Source organism: Neomonachus schauinslandi, chromosome 2 (assembly GCF_002201575.2).
Source record: "Neomonachus schauinslandi chromosome 2, ASM220157v2, whole genome shotgun sequence".
Taxonomy (NCBI): Eukaryota; Metazoa; Chordata; class Mammalia; order Carnivora; family Phocidae; genus Neomonachus; species Neomonachus schauinslandi.
Window position 1 is genome coordinate 134,979,342 of NC_058404.1, and position 9,012 is coordinate 134,988,353.

At 39.4% G+C, this 9,012-nt stretch overlaps 1 non-coding gene across 1 annotated transcript; it reads left to right on the forward strand.

Moving 5' to 3' along the window:
• Positions 1 to 803: 803 nt before the first annotated feature.
• LOC123324103 lies at positions 804 to 940 on the forward strand. Its single transcript, XR_006539610.1, has one exon. It is a non-coding gene; the product is annotated as a U4 spliceosomal RNA (small nuclear RNA).
• The last annotated feature ends 8,072 nt before the right edge of the window (positions 941 to 9,012 follow it).

Genomic DNA, 9,012 nt, shown 5'->3' on the forward strand with positions numbered 1-9,012 from the left:
GGAAACAAACTGAGGGTTGCTGGAGTGGTGGGGGTGGGATGGATGGGGTGGCTGGGTGATAGACCTTGGGGAGGGTATGTGCTATGGTGAGCACTGTGAATTGTGCAAGACTGTTGAATCACAGACCTGTACCTCTGAAACATATAATACACTATATGTTAAAAAAGAAAAAAAAGAAGATAGTAGGAAGGGAAAAATGAAGGGGGGGAAATTGGAGGGGCAGACGAACCATGAGAGACTGTGGACTCTGAGAAACAAACTGAGGGTTCTAGAGGGGAGGGGGTGGGGGGATGGGTTAGCCTGGTGATGGGTATTAAAGAGGGCACGTATTGAACAGAGCACTGGGTGTTATATGCAAACAATGAATCATGGAACACTACATCAAAAACTAATGATGTAATGTATGGTGATTAACATAATAAAATAAAATTAAAAAAAAAAAAAAGAATGAGCACTGACCTCATATTTTTAGTCTCCACAAGGATCTATGACCTAAAGTTCCTTTATCCTCATCGCTGTCTTTATTGATGCTTCATTACCATTCCTGTCATATAAGGTTCAGAATCATGCACAAAGCTCCAAGTCCTTTGAAATGCTTTTATATGATGTGAACCTGAGTTCCATTAGCTTTCCTGAATATTAAGATGCTATTGCTCTCATTTTGTTTCATCTCACAGGTAAGTCCTGTTACTAACATACCCTTTAAAAATGTTATTCTAACATATATTTCTTTGCAAGCCTTGGCCTAATTCTTTTCTCCATTTTTCTAAAATTATTCTGTGTGGTTTCTAATATGACATACAAGTTTTGTGCAGTGGTGGTATCATGGCCAATGAGGTTTACCTGAGGTGTGATTACTGCTAATTGAAAACTTTTCCAATATGATGTACAACAAGCTCAATGACATTTTCTTTAGTACAAAAATCAATAGAGTAATTGTGGTCTTCTAATTAAATCAATTTACATGAATGTTTTACCTCACCAAATTCCACTTAATGGTCTTCTACATGCTATCTGTCACAAAAGGAAAGGAAGCTGGGTGAAAGGAGATGAATGGAAAGAGTAGTATAGAATTATTCCTGCTACTGAAAGAGGAACCCAAGAACGTATATTACTGATTGTGGACTAGTTGAGTCAGCGCTTTATGAAAAGCATATTTTGTGGATTTTTCTGGAAGTATTTACATGACTTGAAAGTATTTACAAAGCACACAAAAGACAAAACTTTCAAGTAAACAATAACCTAAAAACTCAGAGAGCCTGTACTTTTTTTTTATCAGCTTTGGTTTTTGACATTTTGATTGACTCCATTTTGGTTTTTCTTTTATTTTACAATTCTGAGAATCGAGTAGTGAAAAAAATGCCCAAGCACAAATTGTTCAAGGTCACATACAAGATGATTATCCAACTGGAATAAGGAGTCGTAGCAGCCACGTTTACACTGCAGATAATCTTTTGCCTTATTACCCTTAGAACACTCTGCAATTTTGCTTTCCCTGTTTCACATTCCAGGAAAAACGACAATTAGTGAACTCCGAGCTGTGCCACTTTCTTTTTCCTTCCGCACCATTTTCCTGAAACTAACATGCTCACATGTACCACATCCACATCTTCTCTGCAGGGTCCAGAGCAGAGGAAAAAGAAATCCTTTGGTACTGTCCCAGAAAATAGAAATAGGCCACCAGTATAGGTAAAATAGGAATAAATCAGCAAGTGGTCAAAACAGTCCATCTCCCTGCTTGCTTTCTTTTATATATATTGACCTTTTTCTCTTATACTTCCCACCCCAAACTGTTGATCTAAGAAAGTTCCTCCAGAGATGTACCTCTCTTCAACAGAACCCATGTCTGCCATTCGTGGGAACTTTGTGCTAGACTCTACAAGCAAGAATTAGAGGAAGGAGAGCATGTCTCACTCGTGTTTTTTCCCTCTGCATGTAGCAAAATAACTTGCCACATAATCAGTACTCAAAAATGTTGAATAAATAAAATATAATGTGAGCCTGCTATAGTCTACTTCTAGATCGTGCTTACATTTGAGATCTCACTGCCAAATTATTATAAATGATACCAAATATAATATGATTTCTCATTTCTCGCCTCAGAGTTTACTATCATGTTTTATCATTAAGGTTTTGATCACCTGGGAGACAACGAACTCCAGAGAAACAAGAGCTGAATTATGCATGATGTTGTGGTTAAAAGAGCTGACTCTGGAGCCAGGCTGTCTGGATTCAAATTCCTGCTCCACCACTTACCAGCTGTTGATGTTAGGCAACTTAACTAATGATTCCATGTCTCAGTTAATCAATCTGTTAGAACACTACCTACTTCATCAAGTTGTGGAATTATTAAATGAGCTAATATTTGTAAACCTCTTAAAATAGTGTCTGGCACATGATAAGGATTATATAAATGTTTGTTTTTTAAAAAGTTGTCTTCTGGGATATACCATCAGTTGGTCAACTAAGAAGAATTTACTATTTGTTATAGGAAAAAAATGGTAGGCTACATCTCTGAAAATATTCCATGCTAGATGTAGTATTTTAATTGATAAAGCCTATCAAGACCTCAGAATATAATTGATTATGTGATGATGGGTATAAGTCATAAAAACTAAACTTTTCTTTCCCATCCTCCTCTCCTTGTTCATACTCCCAAAAAATTTTTATAGTAATATTTCCTCCTAAAATCTGGAAATGTTCTTTAAAGCACATTGTTTCACCTTGCCAAATGGAGGAGACTTTGGCCTCTGGGAATACAGAGAACAAATATCCTGAAAAACCCTTCCAGGCAAAACACCAATGTGAGATGACTTGCAATAAAGAACAAAGACTCTTTAAGTAAATAGCTAAAAATACGAAAAGTAAAAGAAGTCCTCAGAGGCCACAGAATGAGGAAGAAGCAGGAGTCGGTGTGATAAACTGGTACTCAAATGACTCCTGCCTGAAGGCATGTGCTGGCTCCTGGAACCTAGAGCCTTCCAGCTTAAGGCTATACTGGATGGATCAGACAGAAACTTGCCACAAGACAGCAACACTTATTATAAAGCTAGAGCAAATATGACTGTTTAGCCATGCTTCAGGGATAGACAAATAGATCAATGGAACAGAAAAGAGTGGCCAGAAATAACGCACACATATATGAATATGTGATATATGACAGAGGAATTATTACAAACAAGGGAAAAGGAGGTGTTATTACAAATTGTAAATAGATGATCTTCGTTTTTATTTTTTTAAAAGACTTACTTATTTTAGAGAGAGAGAGCACATGAGGTGGGGGAGGGGTAGAGGGAGAGGGAGAGGGAGAGAACCTCATGCAGACTCCCCGCTGAGCACGGAGCCCAATGTGGGGCTCAATCTCATGACCCTGAGATCATGACCTTGAGATCATGACACAAGCTGAAATCACGAGTCAAATGCTTAACCGACTAAGCCACCCAGGTGCCCCAGGTAACTTCATTTTTTAAAAAACCTTGCCTCCTGCCACGGAACAATGTCACTTCAAAGTAAATTAAAGACCTCTGAGGGTGCCTGGGTGGCTCAGTCGTTAAGCGTCTGCCTTCGGCTCAGGTCATGATCCCAGGGTCCTGGGATCGAGCCCCACATCGGGCTCCCTGCTCTGCGGGAAGCCTGCTTCTCCCTATCCCACTCCCCCTGCTTGTGTTCCTGCTCTCACTATGTCTCTCTCTGTCAAATAAATAAATAAAATCTTAAAAAAAAAAAAAAAAGACCTCTGAGAAGAGCAAACCATAAAGCTTTCAGAAGATAATATAGGAAAATATCTTCAAGATTTCAGGGGAGGGAAAGATATTTGACACGTAAAAATTACTAACCATAAAGAAAAAATGATAAATTTAACTACATTAAAATTAACTCTTCTTCAGAAGACACCTTGGAAGAGAAGAAAATGAGTAACAGAGTGGAAAAAGACATTTGTGACACATATAATTGACAAAGAACTGGTACAGAGGATAATATAAAGAACTGTTACTTTTGCACCCCTCCCAGGTTGCCAAAAATAGTAGAAGCCAAACACTATCAAGTGTTGGTGAGGATGGAAAGCAAAGAAAATTCTCATGCACTGCTCACAGTAGTATAAATGGTAAAGCCATTTTGGAAAACTGTTTGGTATTAGCCAGGAAAGTGATGATGCACATACTGCAGAGGAAGGGAAAGTGGAATCTTTTTTTTTAAAGACTTATTTATTTATTAGAGAGAGAGGGCACAAGTGGGAGGGGCAGAGGGAGAGAGAGAGAGAATCTCAAGCAGACTCCCTGCTGAGCGAGGAACCCAGTGCGAGGCTTGATCTCACGACTCTGAGGTCACAACCCTGAGATCACAACCGGAGTCGAAACCAAGATTAGTTGCTCAACTGACTGCGCCACCCAGGCACCCGAGGAAAGTGCAATCTTAAACATCTTTACCTACACAAAACAAGGTACAAAAGGAGAAATAATCATATATAAGGACAAAATAAAAACTGTAAAATAAGATGGAGGAATTAAACCCAAACATGTCATAAACTGCATTAAGTATAAAATTCAAATTTAAATATTTAAATTTACCAATAAAGAAATATTATCCTATTGGACTTATTAAAAGTATTCAGCTATATGCTACTTACAAGAACATCTAGGGGCCACTTGGGTGGCTTGGTTGGGTAGGCAACTGCCTTTGGCTCAGGTCATGATCCCAGAATCCTGGGATCGAGTCCCATATTGAGCTCTCTGCTCAGCAGGGAGCCTGCTTCTCCCTCTACCTCTGCCTGTCACTCCCCCTGCTTGTGCACTCTCTCTCTCTCTCTCTCTCTGTCAAATAAATAAATAAAATCTTTATAAAAAAGAACATCTACATGATACAAAGATAATACAAAGATACAAAGTTTTTATCAATAAAAATATGTAGCAGATAAATCAAAACCTCAATGAGATACCACCTCACACCAGTCAGAATGGCTAAAATTAACAAGTCAGGAAATGACAGATATTGGTGAGGGTGCAGAGAAAGGGGAACCCTCTTACACTGTTGGTGGGAATGCAAGCTGGTGCAGCCACTCTGGAAAACAGTATGGAAGTTCCTCAAAAAGTTGAAAATAGAGCTACCCTATGACCCAGCAATTGTACTACCGGGTATTTACCCCAAAGATAAAAACATAGTGATCCAAAGGGGCACCCCAATGTTTATAGCAGCAATGTCCACAATAGCCAAACTATGGAAAGAGCCCAGATATCCATCGACAGATGAATGGTTAAAGAAGAGATGGTATATAGATACAATGAAATATTATGCAGCCATCAAAAAATGAAATCTTGCCATTTGCAACAACGTGGACGGAACTAGAGGGTATTATGCTAAGCAAAATAAGTCAATCAGAGAAAAACAATTATCATATGATCTCACTGATATGAGGAATTTGAGAAATAAGACAGAGGATCATAGGAAAAGCGAGGAAAAAAATGAAACAAGACAAAACCAGGGAGAGAGACAAACCATAAGAGACTCTTAATCTCAGGAAATAAACTGAGGGTTGCTGGAGTGGAGGGGGGTGGGAGGGATGGGTGGCTGGGTGATGGACATTGGGGAGGGTATGCACTATGGTGGGTGCTGTGAATTGTGTAAGACTGATGAATCACAGACCTGTACCCCTGAAACAAATAATACATTATATGTTAATTTAAATAAATAAATAAATAAATAAATAAAAATATGTAGCAGATAAAAACCACACAAAAATAGGTGTGAAGGCCAGAATATACATATACAATCATTTATTTAGTAATTCACATTTATTCAGTGATGATTTCGATTGTTTAGAGATACTGAGCTATTAAGACAAAGTCCCAACTCTCAAAGAGTTTCAAGATTCTGAGGACACAAATATAGAAAGAAGCACATACAGTGCAGTAGTAATTGCCATAACATATTGGAAATATGTACAAAGTACCACAGGAACCAAGAGAAAGGAGTGCTAAGTTTACTGGAGAAGTCAGTCATGGCTTCCCAACACAGAGGGACTGACATGAGCTGACTACTGAAGGCAGATAAAACGTGAGATGCAACACAAAGGCATGAGGGTGTATGGCTAATCTGAAGAAAAGCAAGGAATTCAATATGACCAGAGCACATGACCATGTGGGGAAATGATCCAACCTAGGGCAGTGGCAAACAGTATGGAGAGGAGAGACTGTTCAGCAATATTGAAAAAGTACATAGAAATGAATGACTTACTGAGAAGTAGGACAAAGGTGGCATGCAGGATCGCTCACAGGTAGACTGCAGTGGCATTACCTGAAAAGGAGATCAGAAAAGTGGGTTATAAAGCAGTTGGGTTGGAATTGGAGAAGAATGTTTCAACTTGAGCATCAATTTGCACATACTTGGTAGCTGGGACAATGGGCTTACATAAATTTGCCTGGAGATTGTTTAAAGTAAAAAATAAGAGCATGAAGATGGTCTAGTTTTCCCCAGATGCTTAGCAACCTGGTGCTAAATACCAGGAGAATCTGAGGTTCTCAGTCAGAAGGTGACCAAAATGCTAATTATTTGTAAAATTTCTCCTCAGTAACCTAGTGAACAGTCTGTAGTGGTGAAGCATTTCTAAATCTTTGCTACCAGAGTCTCTGGGGATATGTTAATTTTTTCTCATAGAACAATCTGGACCAGAAAAAAAGAAAATGCATTTTGTTTTAATTTTTACTTAAGACACAGTATAGCAGAACGGTCTACTATATGCAGAATATTGAACTCTGCTTGGGCTCAATCCTTTGTGGAACCATCCAAATCAAGCCTGGGAGATGTCCTGGCCAAGTTCCTCCCTACTTCAGCCCTCTCTTGGCCCATGTTCTTCTCCTCAGGGGAACATGCCAGAACCATTTTGCATGGAAATAAAGAACTAACCTATCAGGGAGTTCAAACAGCTCTGTCACCTGAGCAAGCTTGAGTTATAGTATCTTAACCTGAGACAGGCCTCAGTTTATCTTTGAATGGTTCTGGTGTCAGAAGAGGGAACTGAAGGAGGCCCTCTGACAGCTTCCAGGAGCAATGAACAGCCAAATGAAGGTACGTGCTGAACTTCTTGAGCTCCCTGGAGGTGGTGGGCAAGTCCCTCTCAGATTCCAACTCTGCAGCTTTTGTGTTACGAGCTTTCAGACTTTATTTGACCATTTCTTTTTTCAGCCTGGGTCCAGAAACTAGCCCCAATCAGACTGGGTCTGGCTTCAGCCTGGACTAGGTCCAGGGTCAGATTGGGTCTGAACTGGAAATTAGACTGGGTCTGAGGTGGAACTAGGTCTGATTTAAGCTGGACTGGGTCCAGTGTGAGGCCTCGGGTGATTAAAAAAAAAAAAATGTTTAAGGCTGAATAAGCCGGTTAATCTTATCAAAGATAATCTTGAATTGCAGCGACCACCTTGCAGAACTTTTAACCTAGATAAGTTTATCCATTTATGAGGAATCCTAGAGAAAAAGGAGTCTCAGCCAAGCACTCACCATGAGGGGTAGAGGGAAAATGACTTTTCCCCCTCTATAGTTCCTGTTGACCAGCATGAGATCTGCTGGTGGACCCTACTGCTCCAGGGCCTACAGACAGGATCCTGGAAAAACCGGTAGAAGCCAGAAAAGGGTGAGAATTCTTACCCAAGTTAGCACTGCCAGATCTCTGTCTGTAGTGCCTGGTTGAGAGAGGAAAGTAAAATTTTACATTTTTCCTTTCCAAATTCACACTGGCAGACAAAGAAACAGTTGTAAGAATTCGATCTTTGAATTGTGACTTGTGAATTTGCTTTTGAGTACCCTTCAGTTGCTGATCCTTACTCTCCCAGGGACAGCTATTGCCTTCTTGTTTGTCTCATTTTGTGTCCTAACAACTTGGCTTGGCAATCCTTAGGTTGGGACCCCAAAATATGGTCAAACAGAAATGCAGGTAGCACCCCATTTGGCTGGACAGAAATGTGGTTTGTACTCCACTTGCTGCTAGTGTCCTACCACCATTGACCACACTCAGGGCAATTGTCTAAGTCTGTCCTCCTTTGGTTATCTTTGAGAGTGGCTCTGGTTCTTGCAAGGGAAGTATCTTTTGCACCTTCTTTGGGGATGCCTCTTGAGTCCAAGGGGTTTTGTTCAATTGCTGCCAGGAGTATTTACTATTGTTACCTGAAGGCTGACAAGATATTTGAAAAAAATTTTTTTGCTTTTTTGCTTTTTCTTTGAAGTAACTCTATGGTCAGACATTGGCCAAATTGGAAGCTGATACTCAGAGCCTGATAAGAATTTATTTTAGACCTTCTCCCCTAAGCTAAAATGAAACTGCATACCCAGCGGGAAACATTCTGAAACCTTTGTGGAAGGATTTATTAAAACTTTCCAAGACACACAACTCTCAGTCTAGAACATAGGGATCTTTCCATTTACATCTTAGTTGAAGATCTTCTCCATAATATAAAGAAGGAAACTGAGGATCATATAGTTGGATGGGTGGTGGGTCAGCCTCTGGATACCCTTCAGTTTGCAATCCAGTTCTTTGAGGAACTAAAAACAACCGTACTTGTCTTATAAATCTAGTTATTATACGAAAAGAAATGTGACTCTAGAAACAACTCAAAGCCCACCTATCCTATTTACCAATCCCAAACCTCCCCTCTTTATTTCAAAAGGCCCAAAGATATTATAAAAATCTAGACCTAGGGAACAAAAATCATCTTGGTGGAGCTTGCATTCTTTCTCTGTGCTTTCTGAGATGGAAGTATTCTACTGGTTTTCCCTAGAAACCAAGGTAATTCTAATCAGAAGGAGAAAAAAAGAAAAAAGAAAAGGAAAGGTTATTTTAATAACGAGGCCTGTAAAACGTCTTAAAAATCTCTTGCACAAATATTAGCAAAAATCTTTAGCCATCTGTCATCTGAGTGGGTAACCTTAACTTACTCCATCTTCCAGGAACGTAATTTGTTCTTTTACAAAAAAAGAGTATTGCATTATTGGAGCTGTCTCATGGCCAAATTTTTAAAATAAAAG